Source organism: Passer domesticus, chromosome 3 (genome assembly GCF_036417665.1).
Source record: "Passer domesticus isolate bPasDom1 chromosome 3, bPasDom1.hap1, whole genome shotgun sequence".
NCBI lineage: Eukaryota > Metazoa > Chordata > Aves > Passeriformes > Passeridae > Passer > Passer domesticus.
In genome coordinates this window covers 34,018,209-34,036,923 of record NC_087476.1, presented here as the reverse complement: position 1 = coordinate 34,036,923, position 18,715 = coordinate 34,018,209, and the positions used below count along the sequence as shown (strand labels likewise).

General features: G+C 38.2%; 1 long non-coding RNA gene across 1 annotated transcript; it reads left to right on the top strand.

The window, feature by feature from the left end:
* The first annotated feature begins 2,882 nt into the window (after positions 1–2,882).
* On the top strand, positions 2,883–9,009 carry LOC135298005 (uncharacterized). The gene is made up of 3 exons (XR_010359964.1): positions 2,883–2,961; positions 3,415–3,521; positions 8,700–9,009. It is a non-coding gene; the product is annotated as an uncharacterized LOC135298005 (long non-coding RNA).
* The last annotated feature ends 9,706 nt before the right edge of the window (positions 9,010–18,715 follow it).

The window sequence follows — 18,715 nt, the reverse complement described above, 5'->3', positions numbered from 1 at the left end:
ATTGTGACAGCTGAAAAATGAACAGAGTTTTTTGGACAGTAATTATGATCTCCCTTCAATGCTGTCTTTATTTGCATTTGAGCTGCTCCTTATTTTGATCAGTGAAAATGTGATGCAATCCACCTGCCCTTTCTTCATAGAAGGAAGTTGCAATGTTCATGTGTTCATTCATTTGCTTACAATTCAAAGCTTCAAGTTCAATAGCCATTAAAAGACAAATTGTTCTGATCTGGATAGTCAGGAATAGTTTTTAGAAGAAAGTAAACTTGTACTTTTTGGGGGGTTTTTTTGGGCTTTTTTTAATTATTTTCAGTTTCAGTACATTTTGTTCAGAGAGAAGAAACTAGCAAACAAAGGCATAAAAAAACAAAGCAAACCCTACCAATATCTGCTTCTTGAATTGGAGGGATTCTTGATCTAATGGAGAATGGGCTTGTTTGTCACACCTGTGTATTGAGGGACCACTCAACAAGAAAGAGGCAACAGTACTCAAGACAAGCAAAGAGTCATTAGTCCTCTACAGTGGGAGGCTGGTCTTTAAAGATGGACACACAAACCAGTAGGAGGACAACAGAATAGAATGGAGAGAAACATGTTATTTCCTGTTAAGTGTCTGAATCTTTTTTTTCTTAATTTCATTTTCCCTGAGCAGAAAATTTGGGAAGAAGAATGTAGACCATGTTTTGTGTCAGAAGATGGCTGAATACACCTGAATAAGTCATTCCCTTTCCATTTCCTTTTCCCCTCAACTGCTTAGCCTTTCTACTTTTATAAACTAAGATTCTCCTGAAGCGAAGTGTCCAGTTGTTGGTTCCACATGTGTATGTGTGTTGACCTGCCTGTGAACACTTTTTATCTTCCAGTCCCTGTATTGGCTCACCTTGCCTTTGATTGATTCCTCCTGTTTCATGTTGTAGAGCTGCAATGGCTACTGCTGTGATTCAGATTAGACCTTACTGTGTGGGCTTAGTCTTCCAGAAAAACCTTTGATCTACCCTCAGAGTTCTTTGTTTATACTTTCTTAATTCCAGTATTAGCTTGTTTTTGATAGTTCATAGTTTGTTGTCTGTGGCAATCTGTGAAACTGCTTCATAAGTGCCATGTCGTCAGGAAGGTTTGTATTTAATGGATTCCTCACTTGAAAAGAGGCCACACTACAAACAGATGGATACTTAATATGTCCCCATGGTCTAGAAAAACCCTATAACCTTCGTCTCATCCGCTCCCAAAACAAAAAAAAAACCCCAAAAAAACGGGACCAGTAATCATTTTTGCTACCTGATAAATGTATGGGGACCGCATCTAAAGTGAGACCTTAGACTATGCTTGAACACATCTGTTGGAGACGGAGCTGTAAAATGCCTTCTCAGTCTTCAGGAGGAGAAGGGAGTCACCCTACACCTGTAGAGACCAAGCAGGGAACGAAGTTCTCATTGAAAAAGTTAGAAATCAAAGGAAAGCCTGTGTCAAAGGGGAGTGATCCACCTATACCTGTCAAAGGTGAACATTTAGTGTTATACTAGCAAGAGCAGGCAACTGTGGTCAACGTAGCCGTCACAGAGATCTTCTTTGTAACTTCTGACCCTCTTAGCCACTGTGCATGATATATCTTTTAAAGGGACCTAAACCCTACAGTTTTGGGGTTTGTTTCAGTCTTTAGACAAATACACTTCCAACAGAGTTTTAGAAAGTGTCACTCCCTTCTAGAAGATAGAACAGGAAATGTTGCGTGTTATTGTTGTTATTGGCAGTCTTGCTTCCATTTTTTCTGACAAAGCAGACAGTGGAAAAACAAATAGAACAACTGCATTCTTTTTCTGTAATACCAACAAAGATATCTGTTGGAGGAGGGGAGTGTGGTCTCTACTGCTTTAGCTAAATGTGGAACTGTGAATGTCATGGAAACAGGGGTGGTTCTGCTCAAGAAAATTTCTTGTGAAGATAAATCCCCTGGGAACATATTCAATGGGAGCAGAGATGTAGAAAGAGATCTATATAGACACCGATTTGTTTATGGTTAGAGGAAATCTGCTTTAGCAAAAATGCAGTGTTCCTATTGAGTCTGAAGATGTTGGAAAGTTTGGCAAAATTAATAATTTATGGGGTTTTTTTATTCCATGGAAACATGCAAAGCTGGAAGGGAGCCTTATTGGTCATCTAGTCAAGCTGCAAGGATTAGAACAACTTATGGTGCTTCTGTGAGATATTTCCTTGACTTGAGGTCTTGGAGGATTTCACACTTTTTCTGGGCAATTTAATACAGTTTTTTATTAAGTTTCTTGGTAAAAGATTGGGGAAGGCTTTAAATTTATTACTTATCTATTTCAAAAAATATAGAGAAAGGGCATTCTTACTGAAGTATCTTGTGCTTGACTTGATGCCTAAAGAGGCTGACTTGGAACAGAGGCTGGGCAGAGTTAAAGGAATAAAGTAGGTATTTACTGAAAGGCCTTCAAAGGATACACCTTGGGCAGCACAAGAGCCCAGCCAGGGCTCTGCCCAAGATGGACACCTGGTCATGAGTTTTCACACTTTTATAAGTTTTGGTCCATTTACATATTGGGGTCAATTGTCCAATTACACCTTCAGGTTATGAAGTCCTATAGTGTCAAAAAGGGGGCAAGGCAGCTGCAGATTTGGCTACCACTTGGAAATCATTCTATAAGACTTTAAAAGAATGGAAAACTTGTAATTAAAAGAAAAGGGGGAATTGTGGTTAGATAGAAGGTAGGAGAATAGAGACAGTGGTGAAGGTAATCTGGCCCCTAAGGAGTTACAGCTGTGCTAATTATCAAGCATTAAGAACAAGCCTGCTCTTAATAGGCCACAGCTGGATCCAATTAAGAGGGGTATTATAAAAGAGCAGGTTGGCTGATTGAGGGGGGAGATGGAGTTTGTTGCTTGTGCTGAGAAGGTGGAGTCAGTGCTGTGAGGAGCTGCTCATGAGAAACCACTGAGAAGGTATGAAACCTTTACAATAGGATAACAACAAAGTCCCATCCTCCTGCTTTGCTCTCCTCAATTTGCTGCTGTTTACACTTCTTGAGCCTAAAGCTGCAAAGATGTCCATGGTTCTTAGGCTGGAAAAGCAGTGTTTGTCAAACTAAACTGTGAACTTGTCAAACTAAACTAAAGTGAACTTGCTAACACTTTATATGAAGTTCAGAGTCACACACTAAGGCAGTACAGAATCTGAAAAATATGAAAGCTAAAACTTAAGGCATCAGATTTGCCCTAAATAAAATCCTGCAAGCTGCACTAGAAAGGTAGTTACAGCAAAGGGTTAAAATCTGTCACAGGAGAAGGGTTTCTAACTTGCCTTCAGATATTTACATGTTAAGTATAGGCTTGTTACCCTTGGCTCCCTTTATAGAAACAGGCACCTTTGAAGGATAATTAATCTTTCCTTTTCAGCCACTCAACCTTTGGGAGGTGGAAACTCGTGATTTCCTACAGCTATTTCTCTGAATAAAGCCACTCCACTTTCAACTGTTTCGTGCTTGTTTTGCAGGAGTATGCAGGTAACTAAGTTTGGAAATTTTTTTTTTTTTTTTTTGGAAGCAGTGAATTTTAAGCACTCAAAAGATTTTTTTATTAGAAGTTTAAGGAAAGCAACTTTCAGAGTCAAGAGGATTTGTTATTCAGAACAGGTGTCTTAGGCTGTCAGAAAGCCAAAATGTTATAATGTAATCTTAATGTTCTATCATAATTTAGTTTAATGTCAGATATAAAACATGTTCTATGAATCCTGTCTGAATAATACTAAAACCAATACACTTTTCTGGTAAATTATGTCAGACAAGGGATTTGTTTGAGAACACTGAAAGCTCTCATGAAAGGAGACTGCATTTTCATTTTGGAGCTGCTTCCTTTGTCTGCAGAAAATTTTCCAAGACTCCCAAGTGGACATTTAATGCCTAATTGAAAGAGAAAGAAAAATTAAAATATTTATCTTGAATTCTCCATATGTATAGGCCAATATATAATGTGATTTAGATGCTGATTATCATTGTCATTTATCTTTTTTTTTTTTTTTAGCTGAGTATACATACTTTTTTCTTTTTAAAGCATGACTGGAGTTTATAATGTTAGGCAGTTGTGCAGATTCACCTATGTCATGCTTTGTTCTCACATGCTTATATTCCTCCTTCTCACATGAGTAGTTTTTTCTCTCATGCTACTATTCCTTCTATTACAGCATGAAATCTCCAAGAGGAGAAAGTGCCAAACACTCTTAACATGTCTACAGTGATTTGATCAGTGTTTTAAAATCCTGTTTAGAGAGAAGACTTATTTTAAAGCAACAGTGGGTTATTATTTGGAGATTATTCAGTGCAGATTTCAGTTCATTGGAAGATTTTTATTGCACGAGAGTAAACTTTCAAATGCTACCAGCTGTACAAATCTAGATATCAAACTCTAAGCTATTTCACTCTCCAGATAGTTCTTTAGCTTCATATACTGATTCTAGTATTAAAGAATTTGATCAAAACTCTGGGAGTCTTATTTCTAATAGAGCTCAAAATTTTATATGCAGTCAATAATATAAAATCATAGGAGTTTCAAATTTTATGTTTTGGTTAGTTTTTAGCCACCAGCTTTCTTATTACTTTCTGTATTTCTTCATTCTCAGATTTAGTACTATGATTTCTTTACTCACAACAGTAAATGATGAAAACTAAAATAACTTTTAAATTGAAATTAATTCAAAATTTTGTTAATGTTTTCTTACATATCTCAAGCTTGTCTTGCATACACCAGTTTTTCCTTACTCAAGATGATGTTCCACATGTGGTGTTGGTATATTTTTTCTAACAGAGAGAAAACAGAATTAAATGTTTCTGAGAAGAATGTTGCATAAATAAAGAAGAAAAGCAAAGTAATTCACTGGTTTTTTCCTCTGGATTTTCCATAACTTTTGCTTTATTTTATAATTTCTGGTATAATGATAATATATCAAGGCTGCTCTTTGCAAGCTTTTGCAGCACCAGACACCTTGTAAAAGTGAAGGTTGTTAATACTATTAACAGAAAACTAATTTCAGGGTGTAGCAGATTATACCACTCATGTCAGAATGGGCTGAACACCTCCCCAGGAGAGGGGGGAGAGAACAGTGCTTCTGACCAGTTTTACTGTATTAGTCAATAACATTTAGAGAATAAAAATTCAATATTTGTAATGACTCCATATGTCTACAAATATTTAGAGACAAAAAATGTAGCTGAAAATGTTTGTCAAATAATATCCAGGAAATTATATTTGCAGGTAGTTTTTCCAGCTAGGAGAAGAAAACAGCTGAATTCTTGGAAAATGATCCATTGTGAATATGCTGAACTTTAGAGGAAAAAAGAGTGCGAGGTTCAAATGTAGTGACTGTGTAGTAAGACTGGATTTGACCCGAATCTAGGTGCCACATTTACCTTATCCTGTTTTGAAAATGTGCAGTGTTCATTCATTGGTCTTTACACTTACAAGTCATGTTTTATCTCTGGTAATTTGGAATTAATATATTCCTTGAGAATTCCTAAGCTAATGAAAGCACTGGTATGAAAACTATTTAGTCTTGGCTGCTACCACACACCAACAAAGTACCAGAAATAGACTGGAATTAAGCTACTTTGCAGTGCCTGTGTGTTAACACTGTTTACTTGCTAAGCTGCAGCCACACCAGTGTGGGTTGCCTTTTTCTTAAACAACCAGCCACAACACTCCCTCTGGCTGCAATATTCCTCAAACTAATGAGCACAGCGGTGTGGGAGAGGATTTCAATGTGACATCTCCTAAGAAACACCACAGAGAAGAGGATGCTTGTGGGTTCCCATGGCTCTTTCACACACATTAAGGAATAATGATACTACAGTGAATAATGTTGTGGAATTATACATTCTAATGTATTGATATAATTTACATATAAAAACTTTTTCATTTGTTAAGCTACTTCCAGCTCCTTTATCCTGTTTGTGTTTTAAGCAAATATGATTGATGGTGCTAATTATTTTTAAAGATAGAGTGGGTGATATCTGTGACAGAGTAGCTGAAGAACAGCAGGACACAGGCATTGATTACAAGTATTTGGATGAAGCCTTGCTGTTTAGAGCCTGAGCCTCTTATTCACATCACTTGATACGTTTCTGCTTTACAAGAGGTTGCCAATACTCCCCACGTAGCTTTGCTAGAATTTGAGTGTAATCATATTATCTTCCTATCAAATAAGGATTGTAACTGGAATCCTGGCTAGCATCTTACTCTGCTGTAATTGTAGTCTCTCTATTAATATAAAGAATTAGTGAGGGTAAATAGAGCAGTAGAAAGTTCTAGCCAAAACTCTGGAGTTGTAGTCTGGGTAGTTTTGATGAGCTCAGCAAGGAGAGTTTATGCATAGTTGCCTGCTATGCAGATCACTGTTTCATCTTATCTTGGCACCAAAATGATTCAGAGGGCACTGCTGAATTAATCTGCCATCTCAGGAGACCTAGTTTGGTGGAGTTTTGATTCTTAGTTTTGAAGGCTATTCATTTATCCCTTACTGGCAAAGTTTGTTGGGGGGTTTTTTTGTTTCTTTTGGGGGGTTTGTTTGTTGGGTTGGTTTGGGGTTTTTTTTGTTTTGTTTTGTTTGGGGTTTTTTTGTTTTTTATTTTATTAATCTGACAACCATAAAACCAATCATTATGAGCTGATGGTCATGTTTTGAAGTCAGAACTTTCAGCTGTCTTTCTGACCCTAGTGGTGACACCCCAGGATGCATTTCCTCTTTCAGAGGAGGCTGCTGCCTGTTGCTTCACCTCAGGACAGCAGGCAGGGCTGCAGCAGGCTTACCACTCTCTCTACAGGAAAATTTTACCTTGTGTCAGGTCTGCCTTTACACAGGGAGAATACTTGCATTGCATGAGTATGTCCCAAGATTTTAGGGCATCGCTGTTTGTGATGTGAAATACAGCTAGACATGTTATTTTAAACCCAAGAGTGTAATGACATATTTTCTGCTCACTCTCACATGGTTCTGATTTTCAGGGCCAGCTATGCATTTGACCATGGATGAAAAAACTGTGTGACATTTTGGTAGACAGTATTTTTACTTTCTTAATATGTGGAGGTCTGCAGTAAATAATGGGTAGAGTAGGGCCAGGGAGACTCTAATGGACAGTGTGTGAAGATTAGGAGTAAGATGTGCCTGTTGGTTTGAACAAGATATGTTTAGTGCAGCCCACAGAGCCCTGACCCTAACTTCATGGCATCCAGCCCAGAGAGTGAAATGTATTCCAACAATAAATCACCAGATTTTTGTTCTATTTGACTGTGTTAAAGCAGCAGTCTGCAAAAGCTGAGACCACCAACTATGTAGTTTCTGCTGCATGTCTGCTCTAACCAAATCACTGCTTCTTTTTATGAGTCAAATGTTACTGAGATGACTGAGAACATTATTTAGTAAGCACAGGTCTGTGCTGCTCATCACCCAACAATCTGTGCTTGATTTGCAGTGCACCCTTATCTAGTTTCCTTGGGGAATGTCTTAACATATTGAAACCATAATTTGCTTCTTTTCACATCATCACAGTCCATCAGCTCTTGCTATGAAAATCTTAATCATCATTTCCAGTTACTTAAAAAACCTAAACCTTGAGACAAAGCATTATATCAGCTTGCCCTAAACAAAAAGAATACAATTTAAAGAATATTTAATTATATTGCAAAAGTTTTCCATTGTTGGGGCCTATGTTTTGCTGGACCAGACACTGCTCTGCTTTTAACCATCTTAAGAAATATCTTTCTTTTACACTTGTAATACTTCAAACTTTTTTTGTTTGTTTTCTTAGTATGGAGAAGAGGGCAAGATGTTAGTCTTCAAAAAATTCAATTGAATTTTTTTGGAGTACTAAGCATACGGCCAAATTTTTCAGGTAGGGTGAGAGGAACAATATTTTGCATAGAAAATGTACAATATTGAAGTGTTCCTCTCTTAAAGAAAACCCAAACAAACAACAAAACATAAAGTAATGGATTCCTATTTTAAAAGGTACTTCAAGCACTCATGCAGGCAGACAGCACTAATGTTCTTGTCCTGTTCTACTCTTTGGCAGGCCAGGATGGAGATCCACTACTGAAAAAAAAAAAATATACATATAGATGTATGTATATGCATTTTTTTATATACACACATATATATGCATATACATATTTGTATACATGTGTGTGTATTAGTGGTATGATGGAAGTCCAAATATATTGAAATTTCGAGCAAAAAAATAATAGTGTAATGCAGAGATAATGGCTCTTTCTGAAACACTCAGCAAGAAATTCATGTCTACTGGGGTAATGGTGACCCGAGAATGGAAATGTTTGCCACATTCTTAAGGCACATCATCAGGCATGGTAATAAAAGGCGACTTAAACTGTTTGCCACCAAGTCTCTCAGGTTCAGAGAACTATTCCAACTTCAGGCATGAGTCTGAGCAGTTTGGGCTGCCCTGTTCTCTGTCTTCTCTGCAGCCACAGAATGGGGTACTGCTGTCTTTTCAGACTTTCAAATGTCTGTTGGATATCCCCTTTACTGGCTTCTGCAGTTCCTAGTTGGTCTGGCACTCTCCTGGATGGGCAAATTTCTCCAGGATTTAGTGTGTTTTCTCTAAAAGCCATTAATATTTTTGACTTGATAGGAATGTACCAGGTCAGTGCTTAAAGCTTTAAATTTTTTTCAACAGGTTTTGCACAGCTTTAGATGACAATAGCAGAGAATTTTGAAAAAGAGTTATACTGAGTTGAACTCTACAGAGATTTGCTACTTCCCTGGCAGTAATACTGAAATATTGAAAAGCTGGAGTTAATGGGAAAGACTGTGGGATGAAGAAGGCAACTAAAGATGCAAACATTCAACAGTTTTGGGGAGCCTGAGCTTTAATAAGCTCATCCTGCTAGCTTTTAGTATCACTGAAAAGGGAAGGACTTCTGCCTCTGTTTCTATGTAAGAGCTTGATGTACCATACCTCTGAAATGTCTCTTCCTTACAAAATAAAACCAGAATATATTAAGTATTTTGGACGTTGTGGACCATGGCTTTCAATGTCTTCCATGTTACTGGAGGGCATCAGTGTCATTTTTGCTCCTTGAACAACTATGCTTTCATTCCCTTAACAGGGAGCTTTTATGGGATTTTTTTTCACATGCTTCCCACTCATTTTTCTCAATGATCTTCCAGATAAATTATTCAAAGGGGTTTTGGCTGTAGGCTACTGTTGCCTTTTCTTGGAGCGGTGTTGCTAAAACACATCATGCAGTCCCTCAGGACATTTTCATGTGCCCACTATATGCAAAGACCTTTATTTAGCCTTTAAAAAACCACTTGCACAATTCTACAACCAAGGTCTGAATACGTATGTCTCCATAGCTTTTATTTGAACAAAGCATGTGTGTATGCAGAGCAGGTTTTGTACAAAAATAAACCAATAGATAATATTTGCAGATGTCTCTCAACCTAGCAAAAGTTATCACTAGAAATGAGCACCCACTTTCTAATGAGATCCATTTATGTATCAGAGTTCCTAGTAACATGACACAAAAATATCTGTGAGATTGTTCAGCTGACTTGGAAAATCATTTGAGCTGGTTAGCAGGAAAATTTTAGCTAACACAAAGCGTGATGCAACATGAGCACTTTTAGGGTTCTAATGTTCTAATCCTTGCGCTTGTTTGCTTAGTGAAAAAGTTTCTACCCGCTGGAATGGTTGCTCTTTTAGTGCCTTAAATCAAACATACCTGGAGGCCTCAAGATGAGAAAAATAAATATTTGAAAAAAAACCTGTCTGTTTGCAAGGTCCTCAATAGCCTGGTTCCTCTCAGACACTCTCATTTTTCCCTTCAGAAACTTAAAAGGAATATGCAGAGATCCGGGACACCTAAAACCAATACTAAAGAAGTTAAGAGGCAGGGCTTGTGAGTTGTGGGAGGAGATTATAAGCAAGAACAGGGTAGCCTTTCAAGGGTGTTTTAACCTTTATACATGCTTGACTGCTTTGAGCTCATCCTGTTTGGTAGAAAGCACAAAAATTAAACTAAACCAGAAGGGCAAAAACTTTGTTATGTTGAATTAAAAGGTTTAACAAACACTGTCTGTTTATTCCTCATTTGGAGAAAAAGGCTGCTCTTTCCTAAAATACTTTAAATTCTATTTTTCCTGAAACCCAACATTTGTCTCAGTATGTTAAGTCATTTGTAAGGAGGAGTTTTTATATGCAGTAAAAAAAAGACAGAGATACCTTCAACCTTGCATTTTTTGCTGATATTGTTAGTTTTACAGCATTTTTATTGGAACATAGATGCAGAAGAGAACTATTTGGATCATTGGGTCCAGACTATGGTTTGTAGCCATATGTGCAAACCATAGTGCAAAACACCCTTCATAAAACCAGACGAATGTCTATCAGTAGCTAGGAGTAGTCAGACTAAAAACCTATCTGAAGTTTTTTTCAGTATTTCAATGCCATAATAGCTACAGACCTTTATCTACTATCCAAACTACATTTTTTGTATCTTTTCTTACTAGATAGTCATCCATTAATATATACTGTGAACAAACTAAATTAACAGAGGGATATTGTAACAATTTGTGAATCCAGTTAAATTCTCCGGGGCAGAGCATACTGTGCCAATAGAAATATTTGCATGGTACTAAAAATTAATGTATGTGGAAGAATATAAATCAAGTAATTCAATGTGAGCTTTTAAAGCTTCCACATGATTTTCACACCTTGCTTGAAGAATGTAAAAGATACGCTGGTAGTAATCTCTGAAAGTGCAACCAAGCACATTGTTCATGTGCTATAGGTTATATTTTAAAACACACAGTGATAGAAATTGCTATTTGTTTATTATTGTCATTCATGCAAAGCTATTAATGTAAAGCTAAAAGTAATAGCTAAAACTACTACTTTTATAGAGGCTTGGAAATGTAAATAGTTTTGAAGGATTTGGAGCATATAAATATGCATGTGCGAGAGTCCATTGACCCTTTGATGTGGCAGTGGTTGAGTCCTGCAAAGACAGTGCTCCTTTCACAAGCCATGCAGGCACAGTGGGGCAGGCAGTTTCTCATCTGTGGGGGTAGGCACTTCTGCAGGCTTGTGGAGAAGATATACATCTTGATTTCTGAAAGAGATATGATAGTCCTGAAATACGGGGCTAGGCTTTCTCTAAAGGTTTCTTTACCCTTTTCTTCAGGGAAGTGAGTCATGGGATTTGCTGGTGTTCATCCATCACTCTCCAGCTCTCATGTTGCTCAGGGGAAGTTGGCACATTACCCTGTGCACTGATGTGTCTACCAAGGTGACAAAAATATGCCTTTTGAGGGGTATTGCAGCAGACTGGAGTATTCTCCAGTTCTTCTCCTGGAGTCTTCTTGCAGCTGCCTGACTGACAGGAAGATGTGGGACACATTTGAACTGATTTCTTCCCCACTTGGGAATCAGGCTATGGAGCGATGGTACACTTTGAGTTGGGTGCAGCAACAAATGTGATAGAAAGAAACATGGTTAAAAATAATAATACAAAAATATTCTATAGATTGCATATGCTTGGTATAGTTATTATTTGCTTGGCATAATTATTCAGTCAGTGTCTTGACAAAATTCCATGGGTCTATACACTATTCCAGAATATAGGAATTTGATTATAAAATGTATTGCCAAGGAATAGTTTTATGAACATTTTGAAAGACACAGTCTGACCACAAAGGTGCTTATTAAAATGGCCACAATGTATTATTTTCCATAGCAGGGTTAAGCAGATAAAAGAGTGGTATTCATAGCAGTGTTTGGGAGGTTTGGCTGCCAGTGATTTTGTATTTGTGATGTGATAATAGGAAGTTCTACAGAGGAAAATTGAGCAAAGAGGAGGCTTTTGATGCTGACACAGAAAACAGGCTAGACTGAGTAATGATCTAAGGAGATGGTTGTCAGTGCCTACATAGGAAGGGGGAGGGAGCAGGCTGCTATCTGTCAGTCTAGAGAATCTTGCACACAATTGTACTTCAGCTCCCCAAAATGTTTTCAAAATAGTTCAAAGTATTTTAAAATAATAGTTCAAAAATACCACCTCTGACCCATATGTATCCTTTGCCTAATGATTTCCTGCCACCTCCTGTTCTTGACCAGGACAGCTCAGAAGGAACAATGAGTACTGTTTTCTTGAAAAGATAAATCCTTAAATGAAGCATTTGCAGTCCTTGAAGAGCCCAGTAGGTCGTATTTCTCCTCTGGTGTTCCTGCTTTTTATTAAGATGCATTAAGAGGACAAAATATAGGTCACAGATTATTTCATTTACATTATATGTGAGGATTAATAGAAAATTATGCAGATTTACATAGACTATGTCTAGGAGAAAAAAAAGGTCAAGTTTCCAACTCTAGGTCCTTGATTCTTAAGTTTTTTTGGACAAGACTGGATTAATTATTGAGGTAATTCCCTGCTATAGACAGTTCAATTCTGTCAGAACAGAAGTAAAATGGATTTGAATTGATGGAGTTTCATCTTTTTTCAGTACTCTCTTTCTTCAGTAGCTCTTTCTTCCTTCTTCACTTGTGTAGAACTGTAGAGGACGCAAATGAAAGCCAGGGCTACTGACATTTTAGTACAGGGTCCCTGGGTTTTTTTGGTTTTTTGCCTCTGAGCAAAAGTATTCTCAGCTGATTGAGTTGTGGCTAGATGTGCAAACCCAATGGGGTTTGGTCCAGGGCTTTGAACAGTGATACATTTTCTATAAAGTAGATGAGGGAATGCTGCAAACTTTGTGTGTGGAACATGTGAAATTCTTTGTCAGCACTAAGAAAGACATTGAAAGTGAATGATCTTATTTAGACACTTGGGTGTTTATGGATCACCTCAAATTATTTAATACAGAGAAATGCAATTTGAGGCATAAATAATTCCAAGTACTGAAACACCATTTCCAGCTTTGCTGCAATATCTAGATGCTCCCTTGAGCTACTGTGATACTGAAAAGCTCAGGAATAAAAATTTGACTACTCATATTCATAATGACACTAGCCTTCCGAGAAGAGCACTTTTCAGGGGAAATTATCTGAGATCTTCATAGGGGTAAAGGCAAAATAGATTAAAAACTAAATAATAAAAGGCAGCAGGAGAGGAAACACATGCCTCTTTCATTTGTAAAGCTGTTAAAATGCTGTGTAAGATCCTTTTTGCACTTCAGGTTTACACTTGCAGACCACTAGAAATATTTATAACCAATGAAAGCCACAGCATGTGCAGGGAATTTCTCTCCTATTTTTAAGTGTAACTGTCTAGAATATTTGAACATGATTTTGTGTGTGTCCCATTGTTCTCTAGTGAATAAAATGAGAGTACTCAGCTGTAAGTGCTGGCCCTACACTGCTGAGTCTGCAATAAAAACCTCTTTGAATCAGGGGATAAGAAGAGCTACATTCTGCTGGAATTATCACAAGTTCTGAATGGCCTTGATAAAACAGCACATAGGCAGAAGTGCTTCCCTTTGATATACAAGAATGTTCTTGTTACAAAGTCTTGTACACAGTATTGGCAAGACCTGATTTTATTTGTAGGTTTCCAGATGATAATTTAGTAGAGATATTATTGAAGGATAATGTTTGAAGGACTTCTATGTACATGCATTTTGCTGCTCTCTCAGGCAGTCTGTCTGTAAATATTTAAAATTTTTAGAAGCCACATTTAATCCTCTCAAAACTAGAAAGAGATAATATTTAGTTTAAGAAAAAGCAAGATATATATCTTCTGGAATATTTACTTTTCTGGAAAAGCTTCTTGACCTTTAACTTATGTCATCTTAGCTCTGCTTCCAGTGTGATCTTTTAGGTTTCAGCAACAGTTACATATTTATGGAAAGGTAGTGCCTGAAAACCTCAGTCACTCTCCTGTATATGAGGACACCACATACAGTGGGAAAATTTCTGAAGAGCATCTTGAAGACCTTGAGCTCTGAAAGACCAGGTAAACAGGTTAAAAAAGAAAAAATCTTTCAGTGTTTACTGTAGAACCAGAGGACAGACACAAAGTGAATTGTTTGAGATCAAATGAGAAGGCTGGGAGCGAATTTGGAATTTGTGAGTCCCTTACTATCAGCTTAATGAACAGAACAGTCTTTTCTCTGATTAAAGACATTTCACAAATATGTCCAACCTGCAAATCTTGAACTTTTAGGGCTGGATCCAGGTGCGAGTTCCATGCTGGGGCTGTACCACTTTGCTGGCAGTGGAACTCTGTTGATGCTGGTCTTATGAATACTCTGAAACCTCAGCTGTGAAATAGTGTCTTCAACGGGAACAACTAGGCTGCTAGGCTGGCATTGCCTGGACTCTTCCAAAGAAGCCATTCCCTCAGCCCAGTTCTGTCCTGCTCTAGAGAAGTGAGACTCTTTGCAGAGACATTCTCATTCCCTGTTTCTGGACTATCCTAGTCCTCACCTGCCGAGTCCAGAGGCTCTCAGTCCTGTGGGGCATTGGTGTGCAGGTCACAGGGCTACAAGTATGTAAATACCTGCCCTAGGCTGGATTAAATGTCTGATGTTACCTACAAAAAAAACCCCAACTTCTGTATGATTTCATATATTCTCTGGGGTGGTTCTTTGAAAAATGCTGTATCTTCACCTCAGTTTCTTACAGTTTTGTAGGTCCACATACTGGACATTTCCCAACGATTTTCTTTCAAGTGGAAGACACTTGACTCCTTCCTTGGTTGTTATTCTGTACCTTCCTTTCACATATGTGGGAATGCCCTCTCCCTCTCCCTCTCCCTCTCCCTCTCCCTCTCCCTCTCCCTCTCCCTCTCCCTCTCCCTCTCCCTCTCCCTCTCCCTCTCCCTCTCCCTCTCCCTCTCCCTCTCCCTCCTTAGTACAATTTTACTTAGTAAATTTTTTTGGATGCCGTGATCATTTAACTGCTGTACCACGCTAGTGAACAAGAAAGCAATATTTAGGCATGAAGTCCTTCAGTCTGCAGCTGTCAGTGCTCTCTTCACTTGCCAACCACAACTTCCCTTTCTATTGCCCACCTGGGAGGGAGCCACAAAACAGCTGAGGAGGAGGGTCCTGCCTGCAGTGATGGGTACTCAGGGCTGCAGCACATCTTGCCCTGAGCACCCACCAGTGAATCAATTGCACATGGGTATAAGTCGATAAATCGTGATGAGAAACAGATTGCAAAGATTCTTGTTTTTCTTTTTTTTTTCAGTTTATGCTCTTCTGGTTACACTGCGGAAAAGCGTCAACAGCTTTTGGTGATGAGAAAGTAAGAGGTTGCATGAAACAGCTATCCTGCTCTGAGTTCCCTACCCCTGAATGGACTATTATGGGAGAAACTACATGACAAAAGAGGAACCTTATAAGGGACCTTATCCTATCTGTATGATTGAGGCTGAGGCCAGATTTAAAATTGGCTCTTAACACAACTCAAGTGCAAAAATAGATGACGTATATTTATTCATCTTTAACTGAAATTAGCATGCCAAAACCAACTTTGTAAAAACATACCAAAAAATGTATTTCATTTGCTGTGTGCTTTTGTCCTATCTATGTGCAATTGATTTCTGGTTTACAAAACCAAAACTAAACAAAAAAATCCCCAAACTAATAAGAGTCAGTATCAATACAATTGTCCTGATACAACACGTTCACATCAAGGAGTCAATTTGAGAGTGGTGTCAAAGACAGAATATGCTGAAAATCTTTCTTTCTTGTGAGTCTTGTAGTAATTTGGTTTCAATAAAAATGAATTTAGTTTGCTTCATTTACATTAAAGCATCTTCTGGTGAAAAATATTCTTTTTTTTTCACCCCCAAGTTTTTCTCAGTTTGGGTAATTAAGCTTTCTGGAGAGAAGACTCAAAGTCCTCAGTCCAAAAAATAGTCTGGTCCTATTGAAGTACGTAGTAAATCCCACCAATTCACCACTGTAGATTCTGTAGATTCCAGCTGCAACTTTATTCCCATCTCACTTGAGGGAACACAAGTGAAGTAGGGCAGCAGGATACACGAAGAGAAAGGCAGCTTTTGTGGTTTATTGGCTTCAGAGTTTTTCATATTTTAAGAAAAAAGATCATCTTTGTTTTCAAGGTGCTTTGACTGTTTACTTCTTAAACTGGGGAAGTTACTATATTTCTGAAAGCTGTCTGAAAATGCTGAAGAAAGGAGGGAGGGAGAAGGACTATGGTTTATCTTAGAGGGGCACTTCAGGTCCATGTTTAGCATATACCCCAATCTATAAGACAAAACTAAGCCTGTAGCATTAGTGTTTGAGCACCTTGCTGCTTCTGAACCATGGTACTCTGAATATTGTAATCAATCCAGTGAAGCTTAACTTCATATTCCTTTCTGAGCTCATAAAATCACTTCTCATGAATACTAGAAAGCAGAACACTGTTGAACACTGAGATCAAAAACTACTATTGAAGGATTTGAAGGCATTTGAAATTTGTGTCAGGCTTTATAAAATATGCAAAATACCAAAACAAGCAACTCTATTACCAAGCCTGTTCTGTTTCTTCTAAGCAAAGCATATATTTTTAATATAGATTTAAATATTGAGTGTCCTCACAGGTATGGCTTCCATCTGAGTTACTTTATTGTGTTACAATATGAAGGTATGGATGATAAATTATGCATTTGTTTCCAGACATGAGAATTTCTTCCCTTTGGAATTGCACGAAAGCAAAGGTGGATCCTGCCCCTGCCCAGGGCTACAATGTGCTCTGCAGTCTGTGCACAGCAGTGGCAGAGAGCTGTGACACCCCACACTCACACGTCTTTGTCACTGTGACCTCATCTGACCCTGTTTTTAGGGCAGTTAAAAACTACGCTTCTTTCTGTAAATGCAGCTCAGTCCATGTAGAGAGGAATTTGGCCAGCCATGGCAGTACCACAGATGTAAATAATTCTCATGTTTTCCCGTGACAAATTTGTTCACTGCATTTTTGGACTGGATTCCGCTCAGGGAGAGCCATGTTGGCTTTCTAAAAGCTGTTGGACACAAAGTAACACACTATATCTTTTTCTTTTTTCTTTTCTTATTGTTTGTGCCACTTTCCTCTAATGGTATTTCTGCTAGCAGTTCTGGCTGTAGAGGTTTTGAGGCAGCTATCTCGTAATCTAATTCATGTCAATTAGTTGTCAGTCCAGACAAAAGCTCTCTTATTCAGTCTGTGTAGCTAGTTCCCAGTAAATCTTTCTTGTTCTCTCAGCACATATGGTACCTTTTCTTTTTAGTCCTCATTTTGTAGCTTTTAGCAACAGCTCTTCTCAAGAGACCAAAGCCTCTTTCCCACTCTAGCTTTATTTTGTATGTTCTTACCTATGAGAGTAGTGTAATAAAGAGGAAATGGGTAAGTTTGAGTAATTACACACATCTCTCTTTTTACTAACATTTAAGGAAGATTTTCTATGTATGAACATATACCATTTAACTCTTTATTCAGGAAAATAGCTCAATGTGAAGATGACATGTTCCTACATGGGATTAAGATACTGAAGAAATTTGTAGGGACTCAAAAGAGAAAGAAACAATCAATATAAATTTAATTTCTTAGAGCTGAGTTTGCCTCACTAAGTAATGGTGTTTGTCTTGCCTGGGGACTGCCTCATGAGTGAGTCTAAAGGTTCGCTAATTGGGAAAGCACAGGGTGCCTAAATTTTCTACTTAGTTGGTAGCCTTGGTCATTCCTGTGATTAACAACGTACTAACAGAAACAGGGGGCAGGGTGACCTAAGTGAAAAGAGGTTTAAATGAAGCTTCAATACAGAGAAGTGTGAGGAAGTAAAGTTCAGCAAACAAGCGAGTGTTATGAAACACCAAAATATATCAATCTCAGTGAGCAATCTCACTGTAAGTTTTGTCCTTTTTTTCCATATGTGGGGTCTGTTCCCAGATGGGAACTTTGAGCCTGTATACTTTTGGTCAAGTTCCAGCCCCTACTTGAAAGAAATGTGTCTCCAGTAGTGAAAACCAGAGAGCAGCTAACATGAAGGATGCTCCTTCCTGTACTCAAGAAGCAAGTGGGAAATATGCAGGGAAAATGCCCTGGAAACAAATGAGTTTTATTGCATTTAGTCTTCTAGAAATAAGGAAGAAAAATGGAATTAGATGGCAGAGACGGAAGCTACAGTGTCAGTATGGAGGCAGGCAGATAGCTCTTTCCCAGCTGGTAGCCCATACTGCCACAATCCTCACTGCAAGGAGAGTTGAATCTTAAGGTAGAGGCCTCAGGATTAAATTCTTGAAAGGCTGGGAGTTTAATGGCCTGTGCATGTCAGACAGGAACCAAGGGAATTGGAAATAGCTGCCTGCTCCTCCTGAGAGGAAAGAATAATCTGCCAGCCAGCCTCAGCATTTCACATAAAGTGTGGTCATGTCAGAGCCCCATGTGAGACACTGAAGAACAGCTGCCAACTGACAAGAGCTCCTTTGGTTTCACTTTGCATTGGTGATTCCTGTGAACAGTAACAAATTTGAGGGAGGATCTGGGGATGATCTGAAAGAGATAATTCGTGTCTTCCCATCTGAATATGAAAGTCAGATATGAAAGTCAATACCTCCTAAAGGTGAAGAGAAACTTAAATAATATTAAGATATTGTTGCTGTGCTGTTATTGAGATGCCCTCAGTGTGGAATGAAGTTCAATATGGATGTTGAACGCATGTTGAAAATCAATTTAACAAATACTGTGTGAGTGGTTAACTG